Raw genomic sequence first — 18,526 nt, 5'->3', positions numbered from 1 at the left:
CCCACCAACCTGGGAGTCACAGAGCTCACAGGGAACCTTCCAGATTGTCTTTGCTTTAAGGCAGCCGAATCCATTCTTTAAATAACTAGCAAGCAGTCTATAAAAGAATCAGAGTAGTAAACAGCTCTCTGCCAGTTGTCCCACAGGACGACGGCTGGAGGCTCCAACCTGTTTTTCTTTTCCTGCTTCACCTCTGCCACTCTGGGTGCTCAGTGGGATGTGGTTTGAGAACCTCGAGGAGAACTTCAGGGCTCATGAGGGCTTGTGAGCCACCCCACAGTGGCCTCCTGCAGGCTCCTGTGCCAGGCTGCCAATATGGCCTTTTATTTGCTGGAGTTGAAGGGCCCTGAACAATTTGGGCAGCTTGCACATCTGTGTGGTCCCCCACCCCCACCCTGCCTCGCACGATCCTGTCTGCTCTGCTGTATCCACTCAGGCTTGTGTGGCCCCAAGTCTTCAATTGGCTGAGGCTGGTACACACGCGTCCTCACCCCAACCCACCTACAGCGTGTTCCTGAAGCCCATTAGCACCACAGAGGCAGCGCCATGTGCAAACACTTACCATGTGCCGAGTTACTGGCATCCTCTGCCAAACCAGATCCAATAGTCCCTGCCTTGGAAAGTGGTTCAAGACTGCCACACATACAAATGCCCTGCAGCCTCCAGCCACCTCTGTGCAGATTCTGGCCAGAGGCTTAATATTTAGAGCAATAAAGTAATTCCTTTTCCCCCCTCTCCTTCTCATGATGCTCAGGGCACAATCCTGTGAACTGAAAACCCACATGGGACGGAGGCTCAGCTGGTCAAGAACCTGACCTCCATAGTGTGCCATAGCATTCCAAACAAACAAACAAACAAACAAAGTGATCGATGGTAAGGACCAAGGAGTACTGAGTTGTGTCACGGTCTTTATATAAACATAGCGTATATCCATAACATATAAAGATGCCAGATATGCTGTTTCTAAGAAATTTTCTCTGTATACAGTTTGTCTCTTCCCTCTATTTAGGAAAAACTTCAGGCTAAGCTCAAAATGTTTTCATGAGTTGTACCTAAAAAAAAATCTACCTAACCAAGTGTCCTCAAAATCATTAGTCATTCCCCCTAAGATAGTAGTTCTCAACCTTCCTAATTCTGTGACCCTTAGTAAAGTTCCTCATGTTGTGGTGACTCCAACCATAAAATTATTTTCATTGTTACTTTGTAACTATAATTTTGCTACTCTTTGAATTGTAATGTAAACATCTGTGTTTTCCAATGATTTTTATGTGACCTCTGTGAAAGGGTCATTCATCCCCAAAGGGGTCATGACCTGCAGGTTGAGAACCAGTACTCTAAACCCTAAGAACTTAATTGTGTGTGTGTGTGTGTGTGTGTGTGTGTGTGTGTGTGTGTGTACGTACATGTGTGTGCATGTGTGCATGTCTGTGTGTGTATATGTGTGTACATGTATGTGCATGTGTGTACCTCTTCATATATATCGAAGACAAAGGATGACGTCAAGTGTCTTCCCCCGCTCCATCATCTGATACTCATTCATTCGAGGCAGGGTCTCTCTGCAACCCAGGGCTCCTGTTTCTGGTGTGGGGTGATGGCTGTCTTGGTTGTCAACTAGGCTACATCTGAAATCAGTGAAAACTCAAGCAGTTGGGCACATCTGTGAGAGGCTCGTCTTGATTGGTTATCTGAAGTGGTAAGAGCCACACCAAATCTGGGCCCCACTTCTGGTGGCAGCAGCCCACAGAGAAGGACAAAGAAGGAGGTCGCTTCTGCTACTCGACCTTACACCACTGGCCAGTCCATCTCTGTTCCTGTGGCATCCCTCCACTGGAAGATGAGCAGCTTCTTAGGTTTCCCACACAGACTGAGGACCAGCCTCTCTAGGCCTTCTAGCCTCTCTCGAGGGCCCCAGCACCAGACTGGGACTTCCGACACCCAGTCTCGTGGACTGAGCAACCACTGGATCCTCAGTTCACTTCAACATCTGGTGCCACTCAGGCTGATTTCTAACACATCATTGTGTGTCTTCCCCGACAGCACCATGAAGTAGGATCACACCCACGTCACAGGGAGAAAACCCAGGACTAGGGAAGACTAGATAAGGCTTCTTCTTACTCATACCCTTGTGCACTTCTGGTTTACGCTGCCCTGTGGCTCCCACCCTGAGCACCACCACACTCACAGGGGGCGCACAGTGGGCAGCTGAAAACCACCTTCCAAAGCGCAAGATGGCACTGCTTCTGAGCTCAAACCATTGGCAAAGAACTGCTTCCTTCCAGCTGGCTCCAGTCTAATGGGTGCCTTCCTCAGACCTCACCCAGGAAGCTGAAGATCCAAGGTAACAGACAAGCCAGTCTCTAGACAGGAACTTAGAGGAAGTAAATGTTCTGTTGTTTCAGTTCAAAACGAAACTGATCAGAGCTATTGTCAACCATTTCTGCTCTGTGGTTCAGGGTCCATTCTCAAGGGAAGTGTGTGTGTGTGTGTGTGTGTGTGTGTGTGTGTGTGTGTATGTGTGTGAATGTGTGTGTGTGTGTACATGCGTATATTTGTACACACATTGATTACATTAATTCAACCTAAATGTGACAAATATTAACCCCCAAATTTCATAATATGTATACACACACACATGCACACACACAATGCATACACACACACATGCACATTTAAAACATTTAGAGCATAAACACTAGTGTAGAGGGCTATCTATTCAGTATTCTTGAAATGTGCACGAAGATTTTGGATAAATGGAGAGGATGAGAAATAACCTGAAATTTCAAACATGAATTCTGCGAAAAGAATGTTCCTCAACAGATGTGTTCAGGCATAATGCTTTGTATATGCTTCGCCCAGGGACTAGCACTATTAGAAAGTGTAGCCCTGTTGGAATAGGTGTGTCACTGTGGGTGTGGGCTATCAGACCCACTTCCTATGTGCCTGGAAGTCAGTCTTCCACTAGCAGCCTTCAGATGAAGATGTAGAACTCTCAGCTCCTCCCACACCATGCCTGCCTGGACGCTGCCATGTTCCTGCCTTGATGATACTGGACTGAACCTCTGAACCTGAAAGCAAGCCCCAGTTAAATGTTGTCCTTATAAGAGTTGCCTTGGTCATAGTGCCTGTTCACAGCAGTAAAACCCTAACTGAGACACACAGCATAAAAACATATGTGAACAAATACTTTTAGTCTATCTAAAAAGGAATAAAGAAAGCCAGGAAGAGGGCTCAGTGGGTTAAGTCCAAAGATCAGAGTTTGATTCCCTAGGGTCCACAGAAAGGTAGAGTAGGAAAATCATGTCCACAGAGTTGTCTTCTGACCTCCACATCTGCACCACGGCATGTATCTACCCGCTTCCCTCGTACACACGCATCAATAAACAAATACATGAAAGGAAGAAAAAGAGTTAAGTTACATATCTACATAAAAAGTTCATATCTGATTCAGGCCAATATTAGCAAGATTACAGTTGATTTTAGATTTCTTTTGAAATTTCTAAATTTTATTATATGCATACTTCTTTTTTTCATGAAGAGAATTTTAAAGATGCATGGTTTTCTCCTTTTTAAAACAAGAAAAACCATGAAACTGACATTCACTTTTATTTATTTATTTTTTACTGTAGGCCCTTGTGCCAGCAGGCAGGTGTGCTACCAGTGAACTTAATTCCTGGACCTAAACTGGCATCTTAAAGCAACCTGGACAGCATCACCAACTGACATAAAACATGTGAACCCAATTCCCAAAGAAAGAGCTGGCAGCACTGGGAAAGTGACGAGCACAAAAATGTGCACTGAATGCTTTCTATTGTTTGTAAGTTGCCTAGTTGTTACAGTTTGAATGTGAACTGCACTCCACCACACACTGGGTTGGAACACTTGTTCTCCAGTTAGGGGAAGCCTTTGGGGAGGTTCTGGAATCATCAGGTAAGTAGAAGTTTACTAGAGGAAGTAGGTTGTCACTTGGGGCGGGACTTATATGTTAGAGGGCGGGGCTTATGAGTGACAGCTCAGAACCAATTCTGGCCCTTCCCCCTTTGTTTCCAGGCTGGCTGTTCTCTTATTGCTTTTAAAGTTTTCCTGTTTTGTTTTAAGTTTTAAATTTAAATTGTGAATATGTGTGCACACATGCGTGCATGTGAGTGCTGGTGCCAACAGAGCCATAAGGTGTCCAATCCCCTGGAGCTGGAGTGACAGGCAGGTGTGAGCTGTCTGAGGAACTCTGGTCCTCTGCAGGAGCAGGAAGTGCTCCTAACTGCTGAGCGTCTCTCCTGGCATGGTTGCCAGCACTCTGTGGCTTGCACTCCAGTCACAGTCTGAATTGCTCCTGTTGTCTCGCTCTCTCCCCCAGGGCAGACTGTGCCCTGTCAACCTAAGACAAACTCATACTTCTTTCCTTGGCTTGCTTCTTGTCAGGTATGTATTTGGTCACAGCAAAGATAAAGGGACACACCATCTAAGGTATTCTTGTGTCAACAGCCTGGGTAGAGTGACGCGGTGAAGAGATGGTAGGCTCCTGGGAAGCTGACCCAACCTGCCAGCCCTGTTTTCCCACAGGTTCTCTGCTTGGAGTTGGTCTTGGGAAAGAAGGAGCCCCCAGGTCCGCCTGGTTCCTCCCGTTTCCTGGTAGCAGCCGGCTGCCCAGCTTCTGGCCAGCACTCAGATGTGCAGCTTAAGAGCCAGGCCGTTTTATGTGCTTGGATGCAAAGAGTACTATTTTCCCTTCCTTGGAATGAAGGCATTAACAATGATGCTCATTAAAGTCAACTCAGACAGCATAATTAAAGGCAGAACTGGCTCGGCCTAAACACAGCTTTCCAACTCCAAACACACTGCCCGGCCCTTTCCTCCCCACCTTTTCACTTGATATTTTCCCTAATTAGACAAGCGGCCTGAGAGACAGTGGTGCCTTTGTTGTGTGGTCTTCATCGGTGTCTAAGAAGATTACACACACACAGCATCCCTTCCACATCCCTGGTACAGGGGGAAGATGGCCGCACTCTGCATCACTGGGGGATGGGAACGAAGCTTCGCTGGAGCCACATGATCTGTCCTTCCACCCACCTCGTCTAGTCACCAGCTAACACTTGTGCACACATACTGTGTAACTGGCATGGAAGGCCAAGCGCTAGCTGTGTCAGTATCTGTCACCCCCTCGGCAAATACCAGATCTCTGATTCAAGGCTAGCTCATTGTCATCATAGCTACTTACCAGGACAAGAAATCCCCTTTACTCATAATTCCTCTAAGCCAAACAACCACCATCTTGCGGAGTTCAGCTGGGCCCACTTGTAAAAGATTATCCCAGCTGGAATTGTTGACTGCTTCTCCAGCCATTCCAAACAACCTGTCATATGCAATTTTGCTTGAATTACACATGGCCTTGGTGTGGGGTTAGATTGTATACGCTGGGGAAGACTAGGGGACAGGCTCTAACCATGAAGCTATAAGAAAGCAATCCTCCCTGATGAGTAGACTTCCCAGTGTGGCCTTGTTGGGGCAGGAGCACCCACATCCCTGTAAGTAATCCGTCACCTATGCTCTGTAAGGAAGCCCAAGGAGCTCCTTGAGTGAGCTGTAGTGGACCCATGCATCCGTTCGTCACAAGGACCTTAGGGTAGGTGTTGTCTACAGTTCCCTCTGGGGGAAAAAGTTTTAGCAACAGTGGGACACACACAGAGATAGAGACATAGGAAGATAGACGGTGAGGAGAGAGACAGGAAGACAGAGACAGGGAAACAGACAGAGACAGACACAGAGGGAGAGAACAGGAAGGAAGGTCAGGCTATAATCCCTCAAAGCCTGCTCCTAGTAACATACTTCCTCCAGTAAGGTTCACCTCTGTACTGTTCCATAACTTCCCAATCAGCACCACTTTCTGGAGACCAAGTGTTCAGTACATCATCCCATGGAGACTTTTCTCATTCAAACTACCACTTCCTCCCAAAGCCAGTTCCCAGAAGAGATAAGGTGGCCGGGATAGCACAGTTACACACCCTTCTGGCTGTTCAGCAAAATAAGACATTCAGTTGGGGCCATCTGGTGATAGGTGGGAAGTGCCATTTTCATACATAGCCATGAGTCACAATGGACATAGTCTGTAAACTGTGCCCTCCCTCCGGCAACTTCATCATCACGTAGACCTCACAGAGCAGTTCCCAAAAAGGGAGACAGTGAGGGCCAATCATTCTACACTGTCCCTGATGCTATCCATGGATGTGGTAAACACCGGATGGATGAGGCTGCCCCAGCCTATGCCACTGTAAACGTGATAGTGGGGAGAAGTAAAGATTTAAAAGTGCAGTAAATACATATGTCACTCCATGCTGTCATCACATCACCCCAGTTGTGATATAACCATGGCCAGCCACCACATCGCTAGGTCACTGATATGTCCCTTTTCTTTGCAGTGCTAGGTGATCAGTGTACCGCTGGCTGCAGGACCTTTCTGGTCAGTCCCAGTATTACCCCTTGGGGCTTCTACCCTCACACATGCAGGAATTGCAGGGTGGGATATACAGCTACTGTGAATGGGGCTCCAAGTAGCAACTGTCCCTGGAGTTAATTCTGCCCTCCTTCTGTAATAAGAAAATCCGGCAGAGCTTACATTTCCCTTGTTTCCTTGCAGTTAGGAATGGATATGCGACTGTTTTCTGGTCACTGGGCATCCATAGAAACGAAACATGCAGTTCCCCGGGCATCATCTTAAAATGAAGTGTGCTTCCCTACCTGCATCCTCTTTCTCGCTTCCTGAGGATGGAGTGAAGCTGTGGCTAGAATGGCGGGGACAGGGGTCGCTGCAGGATGCCACATATTGAGATCCATGCTACTATACAGCAAGGAACTAAGCTCTCCTGAACCCCTTGGCTGTCAGAGAAATGTCTGTCCGCTTACCCAAGAGGACAGTGCATTGCTATGCTGCTTAACTTCCTGTAGGTTCTATCCCTGGAGCATAACCTGTCTCCTAGCACAACAGGGCAGCCTCAGTTTATCGAGAAATACAGTTGTAGCCACCATTGTTGATGATGCATGGGTAACGGGTCGCACTGGGTGAACATGTGCTGCTGACATGTGTACATCCATGTCAAGGCCCCTGATATTTCAGACTCGTGGGAACTGGCAAATCCTTCCCTGGGTCAGACTCAGAGAGTTGGCAAAGCCTTCCTCTGGCTCGTGTGTGAATGATGACAGAATGTAGGGAAAGCCAGAACCACAACTCTCTCCTCCTGGATGTTCCTAGCCCGAGTCTGCTCCCTTCTTCCTGAGACTAGCTAACTCCTTCTCCCTGAGCCACCTATTAAATGTGCTAAGTTCTGGGTTGCTGCGTGCTCAGTCACGGGCGCTGCTACATCACCGGATCCCAGCTTTCCTGTCTATATGTCTGCTGTTTCTTCCTTCCCAAACCACCCAAGTCAGGTTTCCGGAACTAAGCAATGCTGGATGAGGCATTATTGGAGCTGCACTGTGAAGGAGGCCAAGTGCTTTCTCTACAGTTTCACCACAGCAACTGCTGTAGAACGCAGTCCTCCCAGGAAAACAGCGGCGTGTCCATCAGATGGCTGTGTCCACTTGAAGGCTCCACTACGGTCAGGCCTGTGGGCTGTTGGTGTTAACTCAGAGGAGGAGTGGAAGGGACGGCTAGAGAATCTTCACCTGAGATTCCAGACACATCTCCCAACTATTTGTATGTAGTTCCGCCCTGGTGGCACATGGCTGTGTGAGTACCAGAGGGAGATAGAGTATAGAGGCTGAGGGGACACTAACTCCATCTATGCAGCCATCCTCCATGCTGATGAAGGCTTTCCGACACACTCATGCCCGTAACCCCTCATCCATGCTCTGTAAGTCCTTGGTTCCTGTTTGTGTCTTTGTTTGTCTTTGGGACTTTACTGGGGGTGGGGTGGGGGGTGGCACTTGCATCTCCTTGCTCCATTAGCTTCTTACTATTAGTCCTATTTTAAAGATGGGGAAACTGAGGCAGGAAGAGAAAGGTAGCACTGACTTGGGACAGTCAGGACCAGAACCTGTAGTTGACAGTGCTGTTAGCCCCGGGCTGGGTTCTTACTTCAAGGCCAATGCTTCCTTTTCCTAACCCTAAACTATTTCTGTGGACCTGCTATTTGTAAGTTAATTTTGAGCAAAAACAGTGTCGGGGAGTAAACAGTTCGCTCTATTTGATTAAAACTAAATCCTGTTTAAGTTCAATTTTCAACTTTTATTAAACCAATCTTGCTTTCACAGCAAGCTTTTCTATTAAAAAAAAAAAAGGCAGGAAAGGGGAAAAATTTAGTTGGTTGACCGAATATTTATATTTTAAGAGCCTGGATTTCTTTCAAAGGAGGAACATAAGATTATTTAATATTCTCTCTCTCTCTCTCTCTCTCTCTCTCCCCCCCCCTCCTCTTCCTCCCTCTCTCCCTCCCTCCCTCCCTCTCTTCCCCTGTTTTCCTTGAGCCAGCCACCTTTCTGCCTCTACCTCTCAAACACTGGGATTACAGGAGCACCACCCCACCCAGGCTCCCTATTTGTATGTTTGTGATGCTGAGGCTTGAGCCCAGGGCATGCTAGACAAGCATTCTACCAGGGAGCTACATCCGGGGCATCCCAATTTTCTTATCAATCAGTAACATTCTTACCTATGCTCTATTTTTTTTTTAACCACACAAAACCTCACATCTTTATATGTAGTTGTTTACTTGGAAATCTTCAGGGGCCCAAGAGATGGATCACCGGCCAAGAGCACCGGGTGCCGATACAGAGGGCCCGAGGTCAGTTCCCAGCATCCACATGGAGGTTCACAACGATCTGTAACTCCAATTCTTGGCTCGCCTTTGCACATACCTACATGCAGACACGCGCATCCATAAATAAGAAAATACGTCTTTAAAAAGAAGAAGCACGGGGAGAATCAGAATCAACAGAAGGATTGAGTACTGTTGTGAGATAATAAGTCAGTCTACTGAGGAGGAATGGAGCCGCACTGTTCACGACAGCACGGATGGAACTGGAGTTCATTATGTTAAGTGAAATAAACCAGACCCAGAAAAACAAGTACTGCATGGTCTCACGCATGTGGGAGCGTAAGGCAGTTGATCTCAAAACGCAAACAGCAGAACAGTGCTTGCCAGGGGCCTTGGAGAGCTGAGGGGAGGGTGGGAAAAGGTCTGTTGGTGAGTACTCAGTCACAGCCAGGTAAAATAAACAGGTTCCGATGTTCTGCTGCACACGGAGCAACCATAAATAACGGTAGTATACATGTATTCTGCCCAAAAGCTAAAATGTGGGGCCAGGGAGACAAATCAGGGTAAGAGTGCTTGCTGGGAGAGCATGAGGACCCGTTTGAACCCTGAGTACCCACATAAGAAGTAGGATGTGATTGCACATGTAACCCCAGTACTGTGGAGAGTGGAGACAGGAGGATTGCTGGGTTTGCCGACTGCTAGTCTAGCTCTAAGTTCAGTGAGAGACTCTCTCTCAAGACAAAAAGGCAGAGGATAGAGTGGGACATTTGATAAATTCCTCTGCCTTCTGCAGAGCCACACATATACATGTGTAACGCACATACATACATACATACATGCATACACACATGCACAAACACTAATATTTAAAAAAAATAAAAAGAAAGGGTTATGTTTTTACCAGAAAGACAAGATGGACACCCAGGGAACTGATACACTCTGACGGATTTGAACCCAACACGGCACATATGAGCACCGGCATCATGTGATACCTCCCAGCTGTGAAGCTTTTGCGTGTCCATTAAAAATGTTACTACAAAATTAACATGTATGCCGAGAGCCTTCTTGTGTAGAAACAGCAGTCAGTTACAAGATACGGCACAAGGCAAGATCCTGTTTCATTTTGTTCCAGTCACTCAAAATACAACACGCCCAGGGATCAGTTAGGGAAGGAAAAAATATATTAAATATCCACTCAAAGAAAAAACTTAAGCTTCCAAGCGGTACCAGGGAGATTAGAGTGAACCCAGGCACAGCGTATCCATGGACACTCTCACAAAGAGGTTAATTCTTCCTACACCAACTAAATGTTAACAAAGAACATGGCACGTAGCAGCGGGCTGGACCAAACCCCACTGATTTCCCACGTATATACATCCATGTCAGGTCAGAGAAAAATTGCAAATTCTAAAAGAAGGGTCTGGAGAGGGCTCAGCAGCAAAGAACACTCGCTGTTCTTACAGAGAACCTGAGTTTGAATCCAGCACCCACACTGAGTGGCTCACAACAACCTGTAACTCCAGCTCAAGGGAACTGGACAGCCTATGCTGACTTTCTGGGCCACCTGCATGCACAGAGACGTGCAGGCACAAAGAAATAACAATGTAAATCCTTAAAACAAACGAAACATTGTAAAAGCAGAGTTAAGGAGATGGTTAGAGGGCTAGAGTTTGGATCCCCAGAACCGGTGTAAACGCCAGGTAGGTGTGTCAGCCTGCCTGTCATTCAAGGCTCAGAAGGTAGAGAGAGACAGGGGATCTCCCCAAACAATCCAGCTAGGAAGACTGACCACACACCAGTGAGCTCTGGGGTTTGACTGAGCCCCTGCCTGCCTCAGTGATTTCCGACCCGGTTCTTGTGATGTGTAAATGCATGGAAATCACTGATTAGTTGGCACTTGGCTGTTGATAAACCGACTATTATGGAGGTTATGCAGTCTCATGGTTCTGGTTTCCTATGTGTGTCTCCAGGTGCTTAACTAGGGCTTGTGTCTGAACCACTAGTATCCCACAAGAGCCTCACACCAGCATTCCCAAGATCTCTCTCTCTCTCTCTCTCTCTCTCTCTCTCTCTCTCTCTCTCTCAGTGTGTGTGTGTGTGTGTGTGTGTGTGTGTGTGTGTGTGTGTGTGTGTTTGCATTTGCAGGGGTATAGAGGTCAGAAGAGAGTATTAGATCCCCTGAAGCTGGAATTATGAATTGTGAGCCACCATGTGGGTGCTGGGAACCAAATCCAGATCTAAAGGAGCAGCGGATGCCTTTAACCACTGAGCCATCTCTTCAGCCCCCTTTTTCCATGGAGGATGATTTACAAGATGCCTTAAACCCACGAGAGGACCAAACCCCATTATAGCATGTTTTCCCCTATATATACTTACCTATATTAAAATGTATACATCTAGTACAGTGCAGGATTAAATTAGTACGAAAGCACAACAACAATGACAACACAAGGTAATAAAATCTATTTAAAGCTTAGTGATTGCTTGCGTCTGGAACCGTTCATTTGACGTGTTTGGACAGAGGTAGACATACAAGGTTAGCCTAAATCCCCTTCTTCGGTCTCACTATCTAAACATAGCATCTTCCTTCTTTTTCACGCCAACTCAGAAAGGTTAAGATTGCTTGGCAAATCTACTCCATTTTCTATTGCTATAATAAAGTAGTTGAGGCTAGATAATTATTTTTAAATGTTCATTTAGTTCACAGTTCTAGAGGCACAAGAGCAGGACACTGGATTCTGCTCAGCTCTGGTGAAGATCACATTGGAGAGACGTTGCTTAGATGAGATCTCTTGGTAAGACAGGAAGACAGGAGCAGATACCTCAGGCCAGCCTTGTCCTTCTGTTTTATAACAACTCCATCTTGAGGGAGCTAACCATGGTTCCGAGAGAGATCCATTAATCCCTTGTAAGGCTGACATATCCAATGACTCAGCCTCATCTGCATTAGTCAGCTTCCTGATACTGTGACAAAATGCTTGAGGGATATCAACTGATGTAGGAAAGGCTTTCATTGGCCCATAGATCAGAGGTTTCTGATCATGGCTGTCCTGACGGTTGGCTTGAATGCTTTAGGAACCATTGTGAGATAGAGCTTCATGGTGTTAGGGATGTAGAGTGAGGAAGCCGCTCACCTTAAGGGTGACCAGGGTGCAAAGAGAGAGCTCACTCCTATAATAAAGCCGTGGTCTCCATGCTCAGTAAGCTACCAATCCACTACGGGTTCATTCCTTGGTGAGGTCAGATCCCTCATGAGACAAACACCTTCTGAGGACCCTCTGCTGCACTGGAGGCTGGGCTTCAACTCACAGCCCCTCAGGAGACACCAGAGACCCAAACTCTAACAGCCTCCCACTTACCATTGCTCCTCTGAGGATTCAGACTAGCTTGAGTCCTCTCAGGGACTGTATGCAGGCGGCAGCACCTGGATGGCTGTACCCCTGCCTAGCTCTGCTGTGAGAGCCACGGGAAGCTGCCTCACAGCTTCTCGGCAACTTGCTTCTGCTTAGCATCGAAAGGAAGCCCGTTCCCTCGAGAGCTGTCTCCACCGTAGATCACCCAGATGCCCTAACTTGACAAAATAATGCGCCTGTTTGTTTAGGAGAATAAACAGGCAAGGACAGCTAAAGACATTTTCAAAAAAGAAAAATAACAAGAAAGAAGGAGAGTTACATAACAGCATGACTGAGACACGTTGGCAAACACGGCCAATTTTGAAGAGTAGTTCAAGCACCAAACCATTTTGCACACACCATGGGAGCAAAACGGATTGTTTAGCAAATGGAGCTGGATGACTGGGTATTTGGAAGGCCTTCAAGTCAGGGCCTCTCCCTGGTCTTTACGCCATAATAAATTGTAGGATTAACAAAAGGTTTCAGAACTGGGATAGCTCAGTGGTCAAGTACTCCGGCAGACCAAAGCCCTGGGCTTCAGTTCTCTCTCTCTCTCTCCCTCTCCCCCTCCCCTTCCCCTCCCCCCTCTCCATCTCTCCCTCCCTCCCCCCCTCTCTCTCCTGTATGTACACACGCTAAATATAAAAATAAATGAAGCCTTTTATATTTTTCCTAAGCTTTTATAACTTCAACAAATGTGTATTGCTTTTGCAATTTTCTAAGGAAATAAACAATAAAAGTGGAAAAAGTCATAAAAGTAGAAAAAAATTAAATAAAGCCTTACACCAAGTAGAAGCACACACAGGAAAACACTTAACAGCTATCAGATGGGGCTGGGTTTTCTAAGCGCACAAGAGCAATGGGAGAAACAGATCAACAAATGGAATTAGTTTTAAAAATTCCAATATATGTCATAAAAATTGCAAAGCGAATAAAAAAAGGAAAAACTGTTTCAATAAATATAACAGAAAGCAGCCTCCTTTTGCCACTAAACGCATTTCCCAGATTAAGCTGGACACCTATATTCCCAGCTACTTGGAAGACTGAGGCATGAGGATGACCTCAGCTTATGACTTGGAAACAAACCTGGGCAACTCAGCAAAACCCTATGGGAAAGCACTGAGAAAACACTAGGGGCTGATGGGAAGCCTCGCCGCCAAGACCTGATGACCCAAGTACAAACCCTGGAACACACACAGTGGAAAGAGAGAACTGACTCTTCAAAGTTCTCTGACCTTCACACCAACATGGCCTCTTGCTTATACAAAGCAAATGCAATGTAATTTAAAAATGAAACAAGACACTAAGTGTCCTGGCCTCACACTGCAAAGACAATTCAGAATAGAAACGCTTTCTCTAAGGACATGGCAGACAGTTTAGGCTAAAGCAATTACCAAGAGCATCCTTCCTGGGTTTGTTTGCAGCACTGAGCTGCCCTGCTTTTAATGATAATGAAAAAAACATTGATTGGAGTATGGAGATGCAGGCCTTTCCATAAACGTAGATTGTTCTGGAGAAGGCATTAGGCACATGTTCCAGGCTGTTGACTGTCCCATTCCCCTTTGAACAGCCTGGCCACAAAACTGACCAGAAACAAACATGCAAAGCACAAATGTCCATGGTAGTGCTCTTCCTAATAACAGAGAGATTCCGAAGTTTCCAATGGGATCTTTATGGTGTCCAAAGGTTGAGGACATCTATCTCCAATAAGGGAATACCATGATCTTATTACAGAGGTGTTCCTTAATGTCACACCCTCATTCCCCAAACAAACAAACAAACAAACAAACAAACAAACAAACAAACGAAAAGCTCGCAAAGACAAGGGGGGAAAATCGCAAACACTTGAACCAGTTACTTTTCAGTAACCAGACTGTGAGAAGGAGTGTTGACACATTTGTTCTGGCACTGCCGTGGGACAAAGTGAATAAATTAGGTTGGTTTTGTCAGAGGCAGGGTTTTGGCAAGGTCACTGATTGAGAACCATGACAGGCACTTGGGGGAACACTCCAGTTTGAAAAGGAACAGCAAACGTTTTCCGTTTCTGTACTTGGACAGGCCTGTAGGTATCAAGCAGGTACTTAGAGTATCCCCATTGCGGTCTGTTACATATTTCCTCTCTAACAATATACAAGATGAACTTGAATGTATCCTCCACAGTTTTGGAAAGCAAATCCCCAGCACCTTATGTTCTTCAGAGCAGAGGCCTTTGGGGGATGGTTTGGCTTATGGTGCGTTGTCATGGCGAAATACCCTGTCTAAAACCAGCTTAGGGAAGGAAAGGCAGTCATTTCACCTTACCATTCATTCCAGGGTACAGTTTATTGTGGTCGGGGAGCCAAGGCAGGGACTTAAAAGGCTAGTCACACCACACCTGCAGTCGGGAGCAGAGAGAGACGAACGCATGCATGCTCTCTGGCCCAATTTCTCCATTCTCACATCTAGGGAGTGGTACCGCCCACAGGAGGCTGAGTCTTCCCACATCACTAAATTTAGTTAAGATAATTGCCCCACAGGAACGCCCACTTCCTTGCACAATGTAGACAGTCCCCCACTGATAGTCTCCTCCTAGGTGATTCTAGGGTGTGTCAAACTAGCAGTTAAAGCTAAGCACCATAAAAGATCTTAAGGGTTAGCCGAGATCACGAGGGAGGGACTCTCTGGTGACTTTTAAAGGAGGAGGAGGAGGAGGAGGAGGAGGAGGAGGAGGAGGAGGAGGAGGAGGAGGCGTTGGCAGAGAAAAGAGAAGGGAGTGATTTAGGTGTTGTCTCTGGTGCTGTTTGTGCTTTGATGTTAATTCAGCCCCTATGGCAAGGAGTGGACAGACCACATACTCAGGTGATTTCATGTGAACCTTCTCCCCATTTTAACTGATCACTGCCTGTGATTGGGTAGTGGAAGGGAAAGGTGGGGCTGGAGGCTTTAGAGAGTGGGGGAAGGGAGGGAAAGAGAGAGGAAGAAAATGGAGGAAGAGGAGGTGGAAGGAAGATGAGGCAGAACCATGTGTCCTGGAGAAGCCACAAGTAGCAAGGGTCTCCTAGCTGGGGACAGAGTAGTGCTGTGGTGAATCTGCCCGGTCTGTGCACGCAGCTTATAAATACTGTAACTGAGTTGTCGTTCTTTATATGGGCTTACTGGGGCTGAGGGTTTACTACGACACTTAGGTAGCTTGCTTATTTTGTTCTTCTATGTGATGATGTCCCTACCCATTACGATGCAGTGATTTTTGTTTGTTTGTTTGTTTTGTTTTTTAAATCAGCTTCAGATAGAAATCGGCTCTACATCCCAGGACTTCACACCTCCTTAACAGTATGGCAAACAAACCTGTATTCTTTGTAAATTACTCGGTCTTAGGTAATATGTTGTAGCAACAAAACTAGACAAGCATGTCACTGTGCAAGTAAAGAAACTATCAAACAAGACTGAAGTCCTGTGTAAAGGACTAGAGCCGCCACAGAGCTCCCACGGGCTTAAGGTAAGACCTCACTAAGCACGGCTAAGAGTAACTGCAGTGAGTTGAAATGTACCAGATCAGTTTAATCCCATGAGGTCATCATGGTACTAAGGACAGCACTCCGTGGTTGCCTCTGGGGGATGCCTGAGAACAAACCCATTATTTTGAAAACTGGTAGATAAAAAGGAAGGACCTAAAGAATTCCTCCCAGGTGAGTGAATGGTTGCTGATGGGAACTCCTCTCTGTGCTACCCCAGCCTGCAAGGAAAAGCAGACATTACAACCTCCTTGTTTTACAGATTTCCATTAAAGTCACATGTAAGGCCATCATGATCACGCTGCTACCACAGAAAGAAACACATTTATTCTGTGGCTGATGCCCTACCCTGCAACAGTATTCTTACCCCCTCCCCCCACTTCCCCAAACCAAACCTGAATGTCACTAGGCGTTTACGTCCACCCACCAATTATGGGACCGACGGGGCCAGAGGAGTACATTAAATAACACCACAGGAATGTGGCCATCAAGATCCAGATGGTGGGAAACTGAAGAGCAAATGACCAGGTTTCTTCAATAAATAAATTACAGGGGGGGACTGAGAGCATGGCTTGTGGGTACGGCGCATGAGGCCGTGGGTTCAATCCCCATCATGGCATAAACCACATATCATAGTTCACACCCGCCATTCCAGCAGGCAAGACGCAGGAGTACTTCAAGATCATTTGTAGCTATGTGGTGAATTTGAGGCCAACCTGGGCTACATAAGACTCTGTCTGAAGAGAAAGGAAGGAAGGAAGGAAGAAAGAGAAAGAAGAGGAAGAGGAGGAAGGGGGAAGGGAGAATTATTATTAATTGTGTAAACTTCTATGTCAACTTCATAGTTACTGGTTATTAAGTATTTGTCAAAATGGAGTTAACAAATGCTATTTTAATGATTGGAAAATACACCTTTTAAAATTATTTACACTGAAATATCCCACCCCAGCGATAAATCTGTAATTTGTTTCCAAAAATAGGCAGTAAATAAGTAGCCAACAAGATGTTTTTATTTTTATTTAACTTTATTCTTTTTTAAAAGGTTTATTTATTTATTATATACATTGTAGCTATCTTCAGACACACCAGAAGAGGGGCATCAGATCTTATTACAGATGGTTGTAAGCCACCATTTTATTCTTTTAAGATGTAAACCACGTTTGTCTGTCCACAATTTGCTAATGCTCAAACACCAGGTGTTGGAATGGGACTAAGGTTCCTGTTCTTGTTCTACCTTTTAATTTGTTTTTAAAATGTTTAGATAGTTCTCCACAACAAAAAAGGCTGAAAAAAAATCCCCCCACCTGAAAATATTTTTTAAACGAGAGTCTCTCTACCTTCTTTAATGACATGAAGAGATATTTACAAAACGGCAAGGCTCGAAACAAAAACAAAATCCAATGCCTAGGGTGTCACCCAAGCCTTGTCCATATATACAAACTGCTGTGAGACCAGGAGCCAATTCAACATCACGCTGATGGCAACTGGGATCTTTTTATGGGGCTGTAACTGTGGTTTTTCTCTCCTTTATAGCTTCTGTCTTGGGCAGTGAGTGGCTCTTACTTTACCTTTCCAGAAATATATTTTTAGAAGCATTTAACTTGGATTTACCAGGACAAGTTCAGCAGTTATATTCACGGTGTGTTTATTTCTGCTTTGGCCCGCTCTCTTCCAACAGTCTCCAGAATGGCTGTGAACCCAGAGAGTGGAGTTGTGCAGAGAATCCCCAGATTCACTCGAATAAACAGCACACAGTAGACCCCAAACAGAAGCACCTTTCTCAGGCCAAGCAATGAGCCGACTAAAATTCTTAACCCTAAGGGGATAATAACAGGTCATAAAAAAATAAAAACCACAACAAAACAAAAACCCCTTTTCACAGATGAGTATAGTACCTACTCAGTCAGGGAAGACTGGACTCAGCTGGTCCAGTGAGTCCACCTAGACACTGGACAAAGCTGAGGGGTGGGCCACAGTCATGGTGGACATAGAGCCTGGGCCAGGACACACTGAATCCATCATGAGTTCTCTGTCGCATGGAAAGGATAATCCTAATAGCCCATCAATCCATGCTAGGAGGCATAATTTGGGCTATCAGACGAGGCTGTGGGTGGCTCAAAGACCACTCTGTGGTTAAGGGGGCTTGCTGCTCTTGCAGATGACCTGAGTTCAGTTCCCAGCTCTCACTGAGGCTCATAACTGCAGATCCAGGAGACACAATACCCCTTTATGGCTTCTATGGGCACTGTAGTCACATGTACATACCTACTCAGAGACACATACATTTTTTTTTTTTAAAGAAAGGTCTTTTTTTTTTTTCTTAAAAAAAATTGAAAGAGGCCATAGGAAAGGAAAGTTAAAAAAATGTCCCTGGGGGGTTGGGGATTTAGCTCAGTGGTAGAGCGCTTGCCTTGCAAGCGCAAGGCCCTGGGTTCGGTCCCCAGCTCCGAAAAAAAGAAAAAAAATGTCCCTGGAGCATTTCAAAAGGACAAAACAAATGTAAGGTTCACACTGTTGGGTTTGTATATAGTTCAGCTGGTAGAGTGGTTACCTGTATGTAGGAGGTACTGGTTTGAGTTCTCAGCATCAGAACAAAAATTAAAATAAATTATCTTAAAAATACCACTTCGTTGAGAGCCAAACGTTACTTTTCTTAATGTGACTGAACACTGGGCAGGAAGCAACTTAAAGGAGGAAAGGCTTTATCTCTGGCTCACGGTTTGAAAGGATACAGTCCATCTCCTCAGGGAAAGCACCATGTCAGCAGAGTGAGGGACTGGTCACATTGTATCCACAGCTGGGAAGCAGAAAGGAGACACAAAGTCTGGCCAAGCTTTTAGATCTCAAGGCCCCATCCCCTAGAGACCAGCTTTCTCTGGAGAGCCTTTACCTACTAAAGGCC

At 45.8% G+C, this 18,526-nt stretch overlaps 1 protein-coding gene across 2 annotated transcripts in view; it reads right to left on the bottom strand.

Annotated features, from left to right (window-relative positions):
• The window catches only part of Col23a1 (collagen type XXIII alpha 1 chain), a 290,407-nt gene that overhangs the window by 174,060 nt on the left and 97,821 nt on the right, over window positions 1–18,526 (bottom strand).

This window comes from Rattus norvegicus, chromosome 10, assembly GCF_021556685.1.
Source record: "Rattus norvegicus strain SHRSP/BbbUtx chromosome 10, alternate assembly SHRSP_T2T, whole genome shotgun sequence".
NCBI lineage: Eukaryota > Metazoa > Chordata > Mammalia > Rodentia > Muridae > Rattus > Rattus norvegicus.
This window is presented reverse-complemented; position numbering and strand designations above follow the sequence as displayed.